Source organism: Lepisma saccharinum, chromosome 2, assembly GCF_977018435.1.
Source record: "Lepisma saccharinum chromosome 2, izLepSacc3.1, whole genome shotgun sequence".
NCBI lineage: Eukaryota > Metazoa > Arthropoda > Insecta > Zygentoma > Lepismatidae > Lepisma > Lepisma saccharinum.
The window spans coordinates 27,791,518-27,803,777 of NC_139230.1; positions in this window are offsets into that span (position 1 = coordinate 27,791,518).

Genomic DNA, 12,260 nt, shown 5'->3' on the forward strand with positions numbered 1-12,260 from the left:
ATTGATTGATTCATTTGGTTTATTTTACTTTGCATTCTGCCACTTTTGGCTAATCGCGAAAATGAGGATGAGTGATGAAATTGATGAGGTACACTCGCAAAGAATTCCCAGGCCGGGATTCGAACCAGGGACCTCATGTGGGTATCAGTTGAATATACAAAATGAATGAGACTATTCCTGAAGGTTCGATGGTTTGCCATTTGGTCTAACAAGGATACATTAACCATTTCGTTGCAATTTTTTCTGTACCGAAGCAATGCGCTGTAGGTTCATTTATTGAAAGAACAAGCAGGTTTGAAAGTGGTACAACTTCTAAATGATGCCTCTGATATGGCACTGAACCCACGTTCACATTCAGCTGTAGATGTTTCTAAAAGTTCTTTGAGTGAGGCGGGAATGTGTTTTGGATCAAACACATGGTTTTCCCTCTTAACTCCTGAATCCATTAGACAAAAGTGGCAGAAAAGCGACGATAAATGACAAAAATTAAATCAAATCACCCAATGTGAATTTCGAAATACGTGGCACGAATAGGAGAGGAAACAAGAGTTTACAGGATTCTTGTTGGGAAACCTGATGGTAAAAGACTTGTAAGAAGGCCAAGACGAAGATGGAGGGATAAAGTTGAGATGGATGGAAAAGATTGGATTGATCTTGCCCAGGATAGGGACAGATTGAAGGCTTGTGTTGCTGCAGTCATAAACCTTCGGGTTTAAGAATGCTAAATAGTTAGTTAGTTACTCCTGAATCCTCATGCACGGCGAATCAATCGTTTTCGATGTTTCAAGAGTTTTTCAGAGCCTTATGAGATCACCCCCTGCGTACGCCAGTGGTAAGGGAATCCATTCCTTGTCCTGAAAAAGTTGAATTAGGAATGATGGAGGCACTTCTAAGGGGAAAGATCCGTCATGTAAAAACTGCTCTGTTTTGGAGGATATTCTCAGACACCTTATCCAAAATACATCTCCAGTATGTAGATTAAGAGGGGGTTGAATCTGCATCTCGGTCTCGTCTCGATTTTCAAGAGGCCTTCTCGGTCTTGGTCTCGTCTCTAAATTCGAGACGAAAACGAGTCTTGTCTCGATATCATCCCTAGTGTATGTTAATACTTTTTTAAGGCTGCATACTAAAATATATGCATTGTAAGTTTTTTATGTATTTTACAGGCAGGCACGTAGGCAGGGTGAGGGCTCTGAGGGCTGAAGCCCCTCTCCCGAAATCCTACAATTATCTAATTTAAATAGTGGTAGTTAATATTACTTTAAACATCTTGTACAATAAGTTGTAAAATACTGAGAAATTCATCTTCAGGACTACTACCACCCCCCCCCCCAACTTTTTCGCCTTTAGATTGAAAATAGAAAACCTTGTTTTACGCACAAATGCCCAACCTTGAAGAGAACCTAAAATTTAACAGTTTTCAATGTAACATGTGAATGTGTACAATTTGTTTTACTCCAATATTTAAACTTTCTGTTACTGGGTAATAAATCACTTTCACCAATGTGAATTTCTCGTTGCCATTAGCCAAGAGCGGCAGAAAAGCGAAGCTTAATAACAAATATCAAATCAAATCAACCAATGCGAATTTCGAAACACATTTTTCTGAGGAAGATGCCCCACCCAAATATTTTACATATATTACTCTATGGTTTCTATGTTTTCCCAAAGTTCCACTGTAAACCAGGAGTCGTTGAATGACAAAAAATACAAAGGAGTGGTAAAAATAATCGCTCAACTGATATCATGAAATTCCTAACCACAATCGTACAGATCCTCGTTTATTTATCTCACATTTTTTATATGCGAAGAGCCATTCTATCACCCCTGATTTTCTCACTCGATAGTTGTCCAGTCTCAACAAGAGGATGAACATGATAAACATAACAGGACGCGGAGCTCGGTCACGTACTATGAGTCAACCTCACACCATGTCAGGCGAGAATTCAACTGACAATCAAGAAGCCTCTGTGTTTTACAGCAACATTCAACTCCTGCTCAGACGCCTGCCTCCCCCTTTCTCTAAACTCGTGAATTCTATTGCTTCCATTTTCTCATCAAGGTTAACTTGGCCTGATTTTAGAGAGTGTAAACCAAACAAAATATTTACTTCCCATGAGTAACGGTCCTTCGTTGCTTTGCGTTAGTTTACTTGCGATACCTTGATCCAGCGGCGCAGGAACGTTCTTCATTTGAGGGGGAAAAAACTTCACTTAAAAAATCTCATACAGTACAGGGTGTACCAAAAGTCCCATTACCCCCCCCCCCCTTTGAATTGTAGACAAACCTGCAAAATGTTATTTTAACAGCATGCGTATGATGAGAGGATGGTATACCATTAAATCAGACCAATGACCACCATTTACTCCAGAGGATCTGTGTGCACACCGCCATTTTCATGGCACTGTATTATTAGCCTCCAGGTGCGATGTGAAATCCTCCGTAACATAAGATGTCAGATCTGGATTTCAGTTGGCCATTTTAAGAGAATACCTCAATGATGGATTGGACGAGGATCGCCAAATTTACCAGCACCTCTAAAATGGCCACCCCAAAGTCCAAATCTGACATCTTGTGATAATGCGCTATGGGGACACATCAAACAGAAAGTCGCCCATAATCGTTATCAGATAACTGAGGAACTTCAAGAAGCTGTTCGCAGTGCGTTTGCTTCCCTCACGCCAGCCATGTAACGGAGGATTTCACATCGCACTTGGAGGCGAATAATACTGTGCCATGAAAATGGCGGTGTGCACACAGATCCTCTGGAGTAAATGGTGGTCATTGGTCTGATTTAATGGTATACCATCCTCTCATCATACGCATGCTGTTAAAATAAGATTTTGCAAGTTTGTCTACAATTCAAAGGGGGGGGGGTAATGGGACTTTTTGTACACCCTGTATAATAAAACGGAGAGGAAGAATGGAATCAGTACACCATTGGGCTTCAGTCCCCTGCTTCTTGAGAGTTTTATGAAATTTGCGAAACATATGCTTCCAGAAACAAAACAGTTGCATATTTTGAAAAATATACGTAGTTAAAGTTCCCCGTGGATATACAGTAGCACCGTGCCATGAAGGCACATTTAGGGGATGTGTGGGTAGGACTACACACATTCTCGATTCGGCCATTTTGGAGGTGATGTGATCAGCACCACGCTCTGGCCGTCTTCCCCAGGTACTCATTGATTCGAGGCTGGGTGAGCCCCAGAGCCGCTTTATGCAGAGACAAGGCGGGAATTCCGACCTTAGATCACCCATCCAGGGAATCGAACCCGGGACTCCCGCGTGGCAGTCAGACGCCCTGAGATTTTTATATTATTTTAATGTTTTCTTCTAGTAATTTTTTTCGAAATTCGCATTATAAAACAAAGCTACTTTTGTGATTTTAAGAAACAAAACTATATTTTCATACATTTTGTATTATACTATACTTGGTAAGATATATATATGTATGTATTTTCCTACATTTCTAAATATAATAAAATAGGAAGATTCCGTAGTTCACTGTGCACTGTAAATGATATATGTCTGTTGTGCACAGCATAGTAAATAACAATATAACAAAACTTCATCATTCTCATTGCATTCCATCTGGGTCGAGCCACGAACTTTTCAGGCCCGTAAAAAGGGGGGACAAGGGAGTCATGCCTCCCTCGAACGATTAAATATTTTAATGTGAACCTATAAAAATCTACAAAAATAACGTGGACGATTTGTTCAGAATTTCGATTTTCTTCTTGCATAAATGTATGGATTTTTTTCTGGAGAGAGAGGAAGACTCTAGAAGTCTGCAGGTTTTATAACCGCAAGGCTACCAGACGTTCCAATTTGGTCGGGACAGTTCACTATTGTTTCTAATCCCTGTTCTGACTTTTTTAGAACTGCAGTCTTCATGCGGAAATGTCCTTTTTATATATATATAATTCACGTTCAAACATGTTCTTATGTTCTTCATTATAAGAAGATATATATATATATATATATATATATATATATATATATATATACACACACACACAAGATGAATACGTATCATTTAACTTACACTATTTTCTATATAATTATTTTAAATTAAATCAAATCAAGGCTGTTCAGTGGTGCCGGTATGACATTCAAGGGAAATTTGAAAATATTGTTAATATGTGAATACTGTACTATTCGATTACTTTTGAAAACTGAATGTAAGCAATAAGCACCAAGCTATACGCCGTGTGAGACCCTTTCTTTGTAAGCGACTGTATTGTTGATTGTCGGGTCAGGGAGAGGAAAGGGCTATCGCTGAGTTGAATTCTTCCCGTTATTTGGACCATAATATTACAACTCTACAATTGTACGCCTAGCTGCAATACTACCATATCGTTGGTGGTCACATCCTTGGTATGAAATCCCAGGGGGTATAGGGGATCTCCCACCAACGACCTTGTTCTAATATCCCCCTCCCGATCAAAATTTCCCGAGAGGAAGAGTTTGTGTTGTAACAACAAAAATATGCATTAATTTTAACTTCAAATATACTTTACTAAGAATAATATCAGAAACACATCCAAAGATGGAAGACCAAAGAATATGCCTGTATGTGAATGTTGCACACATCTCTTGTTCTCTTTCTCTTTCTTTCTTTAGAGCTGGTAACAGCATGGAATTAAAACGTACTACTATAGTCATAGATAAGATTTTAAAATCATATCAAATTGGACTAGTAAGGAACGGATCCGTAGCTGCGAAGGGGATTTCCCACCCAGGCGCTGAGGCAAACTGACCAATATGTAAGGAAACTGAACCCAACTGTCCGTGGAACCCACAGCATTAGTATATTAGATCTTCAATTTGTAATCGAATTCGCAAATGTGAACATTTTTAGAAGAAAACTTCCTATTGAGCGTGATGCGTGGGTGCTGTTTCTTAGTTCTGTTCAACGTGTTTCATGATAAGTGGTTAACCAGTGGCGTATCGGCCGCCCCCGCAATGTTCTCTCTCTGTGCTCGTGAAGTTTTATATAATCGCAGATAGTGTCGTTTGTAAAAGAAAATCGATTTACGAAGTAGAAATTTGATTCCCAGTAACATATCATATGACGACGTCTGCGACAATAAACAGTGGCGTATTGTCTCAGCCAGAGGGGCCCGGGGATCTTGACACATGGGCCCTCTCCGAAATGAAGAATTAATTTACATGCTCGCAGATGGCCATCGATAGGAAAATATTCCTCGCCTCATACCTTTAGAGCCACGCAGTTTCTCATAAACGTAGTGTAGTATATCAATTGTCTACAGTTATGAATGCAATAGAAAGATTCAGTTGCTCAACCAGTCGACGCCTTATTGCTACACATTAAACAAGCAAACTTGGTAATTCATGACCTTTTACCAGCAATATTAGTTTTACACGTGCTATTTAAAATGTAACTTCCCACCAAATATTTTATAGGGGGCCCCAAGCCTTTTCATATTGAAATAAGAGATGTTATAAATTTCCCACATTGTCCACACCTGTTACGTGTTATTTCAAAGGGCACAAAAACTCTGAAAGCGCTGGAGCCCAAGGACTATTATTCATTTGCCCTAAGGGTCAGTACACCTTCTTCTGCAAATGTATGAGTCAAATGTTACCATTATTTTGGAGGATTTTGTGAAGTTCATTCTTCTTACATATTGAAATTTTTCCTAGATGCAATTTTCCTTGTTCACACTTGAAGACAGTGTAGCAGGTGGAGTATGATGCTTATGCAAATTATCCTAGCTGTGGGGGATGCTTCATGAAATTTTGCATTCACCTGTGCCCCCTTCCTCCCACACACACACTTCGAGCACTGTTGATCTATTAATAAAACGGTTCTTGTTTCATGAAAAAGTATTTAAGAAATGTATGTTCAGTGGTCTATCGAAAAGAAATGGCATCGTTAAAATTATGAATAATAATGTTGAGGTCCAATAACAACAAAATTAAACACCATGACCGTGTTGATACAACCTTTGGGGGGGGTGGGTGCAGTCCTTCCAACCGCTATTTCATTGAGTGACAATTTTTCAAGACTGGAGTCCGCTGTTATTTCTTCGTAGCAGAGTGGCGCAACCACAGGAGGGGAAGGGAGCGTGCCCCCCCAACCTTGGGCCGAAATGAGTTCTAGGGGGACAAGGGGGCATACAATGACGACCATTCTGCTCGGGGCAATTACCGCTCACAACTTCAAATTTTATGCAAATAAAAATACTTTTTATAATTTTTCTTGCTCGCTTCGTTCGCAATCCCTGCCTTTTCTTAGTCTTATCAAGTTCAGAACCGTAGCTAGGGGAGGCAGGAGTCGGCCCTGGGCGCCGAATGATCTAAATGAAAATAAGTTGTAAAATTGATTGATTGATTTGTGGTTTTAAGTTCACTTTACGCACAGAAAGGCTAATCGGGACTGGACCTACAGTTTAAATTGGGATCCGAACCACTGTGCCATGTGCCTCCACCGGGTATCGAACCCGGGACCCCTTGATCACAAGGCGACGATGTTACCACTACACTATCGGGGAGGCACAAAAGTTGTAAAAGAGAGAATGCATTGGCGTCCCGTGAAATTATTTGCGCCCTATTAAATCAATATTGATTACAGCCTGCAAAAAAAATTGGATCAAAATTTTTTTTTGCTCGGTTCGCTCGCAATTTATCACTGTTCTCTGTAATCCATTGTAAATTACGAGACAGAGAAATAAGACTTGTCTTAATTGATTTTGTTTTAAGTGCATGAACAATTGTTTTGAGGAAAGGGAGCGTGCACATTTGAGAGACAATTTATGTATTGATTGATTGATTTGCTGTATTTTACTTCGCTTTTTGTGCCACTTTTGGCTAATTTGTGAAGATGGGGATTAGTGATGATGTGATGATATTGATGAAGACACTCACAAACATCCATGCCCAGGCCGGGATTCGAATCCGGGACCTCTGGCGTCGTAGCACGATGTGCTAACAACTCCGCCACGGGGGCCGGCTCTTGTTACGTACGTCCGTCCCACTATGGCATCATCTCGATATTTTTTCACTAAGGGGCCCCCAATAATTTACTTGCAGGGGGCCCACAGAGAACTACGCTACGCCACTGTGGTTAACGTAGAGCCTTCTTATACAAAGAAGACTGTGTTGGAGGAAGGGAGCACAAGGGTAACATATTAAAGTTATATACTGTGCTTTTGCAATTTTGTCTCTTATTTTCAATGTGCGATTGCGATTTTGTTCCCAACTTTCATCTTGCCACCTAACAACCTTGAAGTCTGTTTTATAATGAAGGAACTCATGTTCAGTGGCTACTGATAGTCTGGCAATCAAGAAGGATATCTAAAACTTTGAGGTCCCAACGTTTATTTGCAGGTTCTTGTCGAAAAATATGTCGTGAAAGCAAATCCGACTAATACACTCTGGCGTGTTTGTGCAATTGCCGCCATATTGGATCCAAATATGGCGGTCAGCAAGCTGCCATTATTATTAAAGGTAGAAACTTGAAATCAACAGAGAACGTATTGTGGAAAAAAAGAAAAAAATCATTGTTGCACGAGACTCCATAGTTCCGGCCAGGAGTCGAAATTAGCAGATTCGCCTTAAACTTTCGTGCTAGATAAGAAGAAGGGGAAAATCGTAAATCCTTGTTGAACTGCGACGGAAAGATAGCACACTGCTACTGTTGCCAGGCATATAAACAAATGTCCACCGGGAAGGAAACAAAAAGGTCCATTTATCTACGGTGAGCTCAACAGGATACACCGCTATTTTTGAGCACTTTGTCTATCGATCTTATACCAACGGTGCGGTAAATTATCTAAATTGCCACATACGTAAGGGGATATCGCCAGGAAGAAAGGAAACGTTGTAAAGTAGTACCTACGCGACTGGTTGCAATAAGATTGTATGCTTTACTTTCAGCATGCTATTATTTTAACTCGCATTTATAGGAATTAGTAATTTTTCCTCAATTTCTGCTATGGATGATCAAGAAGACTCACTTAGCGAAACTTTAGTTAAATACAATGGCAGGAAAAAGTATTTCTTCTATTAACTTTTTGTATTTTAGAGCCACGGTGATCTAGTCGGTAGGGTGTGAGACTGCCACGCGGAAGACTGGGTTCGATTTCTGTGAGGAATGGGGAGGCAAGTGATCTTAAATGATAATTTTCCCTGCAATTCTCATATCTAAAAGCAGCTCTATGTACTACCTGGCGGCAACCCTGGGGAGTAAAGGTGACAGCAGAGTGGTGCTGATCACATCACCTTCTCTGTAGCAGGGATCGAGAATGCGTGGGGATCTACCTACACACATGGCCCTCTTCGATGGCTTAGTGGTTTCGTCGTCGCCTTGTAATCTAGTGGTCCCGAGTTTGATACCCGGTGGAGGCACATAATGATTCAGATCCCACTTTTAACTTTAGGTACAGTCCAGATTAGCCTATCTGAAATTGGTCTTAAAATCGAACTCCAACTACACACCTCTGCTACGGTGGTTAGTTTTAGCTTTCCTTGTGCTTAGATAGTCCTCCTCCGTGGCCGTGCGGTCTAAGGCGCTGTGGTTTGGACTCCAACTGGGTTCGAGTCCGCCTGAGTTCAATCTCTGGGTTTTCGGCCTGTGTATAGGAACGGTGGCAAACCCACCATCGTGAGGAAATTGGGGAGCTACGAGTGAGTATCGTAACCCGGTCTCGGAAATCTCCTATAACGGCTGGGGGTCCAACGTGCTGACTCCACGTCACTCCAATACCGGTTGAAGATCTCCACACCTTTAGGTAGGATTGTGGGAGGGAGACTGGCAGTCGGGAGATCGGCCTAGGCCCTTCAAGGGCTGTCGAGCTATGGGATATTATTTTTATTATTTGTGCTTAGATAAGCTAATCGGAACAGGATGTACAATTTGAAGTGGAATCCAGAATACTGTGCAATATACCCCCAGCAGGAATCGAACCCAAGAACCCTTCGTTACAAGGTAAAACTGAAAATACAGAGTTTTGCCAACTGCTCTAAAGAAGAAATGGAGAAGAAGATGCTATGATCAAGAGAGAGAGCGAGCAAGGAAGAAGACAAAGGCTGGAACAGAAAGGAAAAGGCAGATGGGGACCAAAAAGAGTGATAAGAATAAAATGAAAATAAAAGAACAAGATTTGATTTTTTATTTGATTTTAAAATTGTGGGAGCGTCAGCACTTAGGCTATTTTGCTCCAGTCACATTATACGTGGACCAGCCCATTATCATTACAAAGAACAACTCTAACGTTGCGTAATTAAAAATCTTAAAATGTTCTGACTTCTGTTAAAAGCTGAGGCTGTAACGGGGCACTCAGCACACATAAGGACAACAGGACAATACAAACAAAATTATACTGGCCATGGGGCCAGTCGCCAGAGCCTCGTTAGTCTTCAGTCCAGGGTGTACTAACGTGGAAGTGAGGTTGAAATTTGGGTGTACTACGTGGAAGGTCACCCCTTACACCCCTAAAAGAACAAGAAAATAAACGGGGAATGGAAGTAAGAATACATGATTAACATGCAGGGTGTTTCATAATATTGTTCGGGTTTATAAAGATGCATGACACGTTAATTACTGGACTTAATGCAACAAGGGCAGGACGAGAGAAGGCAGTCATTTTGACAGCTTCCTGTGTACAAGGACGATATACGGCACAGACTGAACACTTCGACAGTGTTATGTTCAGGAGCAGACAAACCTCATTGGGAAAGTTGTCTTATTGAAAAATTAAATCTGTGTTGTCTTGCAACTGAGGCATAAGCCAAATTTGCAACATATCCAGAAATGTCGTTGCTATTACGGCGGTTTCGTCTAGGAAATAAATAGTGTTTCTCGCAAGAAGAACGATTCGTACTGTACACTTGTAATACAGATTTTTACACGTGCGATAACGTGGCATGGCTGAGAAACTACAGCTCATCAAACCATATACACACAAGATATCATTTCATCACATTCAATTAACTAAACCAGTGGCGCCAACTTATATGGGTCTGTGGGGTTCGAGGCAACCCAATAACTTGTCTATTATTATATTTTAAGAAAACAAAATTTTCCATCATTATACATTTAAATAATTCTCATAGGTCCATTACTGACTAAGTATTATCAAAATACTGTTGTACTTTTCAGTGTCCTATATTATTTATGCTCTCCACGGTCACGTCGTTAATAGAAAAGTAAGGGAGGATAAGGGCTTATAACAAGGATGAGGATCAATAGGCACTAAAAACAGAAAATAGGCAGGAAAAGAAGAACCGAAAATACAAAATAGGCACTGAAATTGATGAACATGGATATATTCTTCATCATTTTCTCGAATTAGACACTCAAAGAAGCAGTTATTTTCGAAATACGCACTTATGACTGGAATAAGCAAAAACAGCCACTAGAAAATTCATGTATTCCTCACAGATATGGCCTGAAACTGTTTTTAAACGTAAAAACCAACATTTTATGGCCAAGGAACAAGAAAGGCAAATCTCCAGCCTACATTGCGTAAAATTATGAAACAAATCCCCGAGTTCATCTTACAAAATGATTTTCAAAAGTTGGGGCCAATGCACGAAACCATATGTAATACATATTGTTAATCCCGGAGAGTTAAAACAATTTTTGTCCGAGTGGATGCCCATGCTTCGAGGTACATTCCAACAAAAATTATAATATTTTTTAATCAAAATGAAATGATAATAATAATGAGATTAATCTACAAAATAATAACCCCACTGAACTTACAACTGTAATAGAAAAAAATAAAAATAATTTATCTGAGGATTGATCGATTGATTGATTGATTTGGTGTTATAAGTTCACTTTATGCACAGTAAGGCTAATCGGGACTGGACCTACAGTTTAAAGTGGGATCCGAACCACCGGGTATCGAACCCGGGACACCTTGATTACAAGGATATGATGATTATATTAATCACTATTAAGTCCACAAATTAGGGGTACAATCAGAGGCAGAGATAATAGCAAACACAGAAATTAAATGCGTCAGCTGAAACAAAAAAGGCATAGGTATAGTCTATAGTTCAGACCAAATGTTGAAGTGCATCATCGAGAAAGATGCAGGAAGGTGCATCGAAAACGCATCAATTGATGCATTTAAGTGCATCTTACTTGCATCATATGATGCACGTTGGCGTTACGTTTACAAATAAAGGGCTCGGGTGTAAAACATGGTAAGTGACATTTTGGTAATTTTTGAGTTACAAAGTAAAATGTGAATTCCTTCAAATTTCGAGTGAAATTACCAGGTCATACAATTTGCATTGGACTCAGTGAAACCTTCTGAAATTGGGAACACAAAAACAATTTATCTACAGTATAGCTTATAATAACCTTTTTTTCTTAATGAACTCAGAAATGACCAAAATGTCACTTACCATGTATTACACCCGACCCCTTCAAATGATAAACAAAATGCATCAGACTGTTCTTGGCGAAAGGCCAAAAAACACATTTTAGTGCATCAATCGTAATAGATTGTATGCATTTAGTTTTCTCTGTGTAGTTGTATTACTAGTATCATTTTCTTATCTTTTGTTCGATGTGTATTTCTAAGGGCCGGAATTATACTGATCCTTGAGCAGATATTACGAATGAATGATTTATTGATTTATTTTACTTTCCGTTTCTGCCACTTTTGGCTAATTCTGAGGATGATGTTAACAAGAAATTGATGAAGCGACAATCACAAACATATATGGACAGGACACAACACAAAAGTTCCTTAGAGGATTATACTGGCCATGGGTCCAGACGCCAGAGCCTAGCTAGTCCGCAAGAACAAGTGCAGTCCACATTGTACTACGTGAAAGTGAGATTGACATTTGGGTGTCTTACGAAAGGGTGACCCCTTACAATCCTCTATTTTTTAACGCCATTCCTTCAATTCTCGAATCGTGCATTGAAGAAAACAAGGGGAATGATCATGTAGACAGGAAAAAATAGTTTACTATTACATTTGCCACATAGGCGTAACTTGGCGGGGGCAAGGGAGTGCAATTGCCCCATTAAATTTTCAGGTTCATTAAAATTTACAAGTTAATGGTAGTTTTGTTAACCACCTTGGAGCTGAGGAGCAAAGGAATGTGTAATTTTTACAATTTGGCTAATGTAACAGTCATTTAGCAAAAACAGCTAAATAACTATTTTTGTGAGATAGAAAACTTTGATTCTGCCCCCTCCCCAAAGTAAAGCCTCAAGTTAGATCCTGCTCCCCAAAATTAGGTCCCAACTTACGCCCATGTATAGC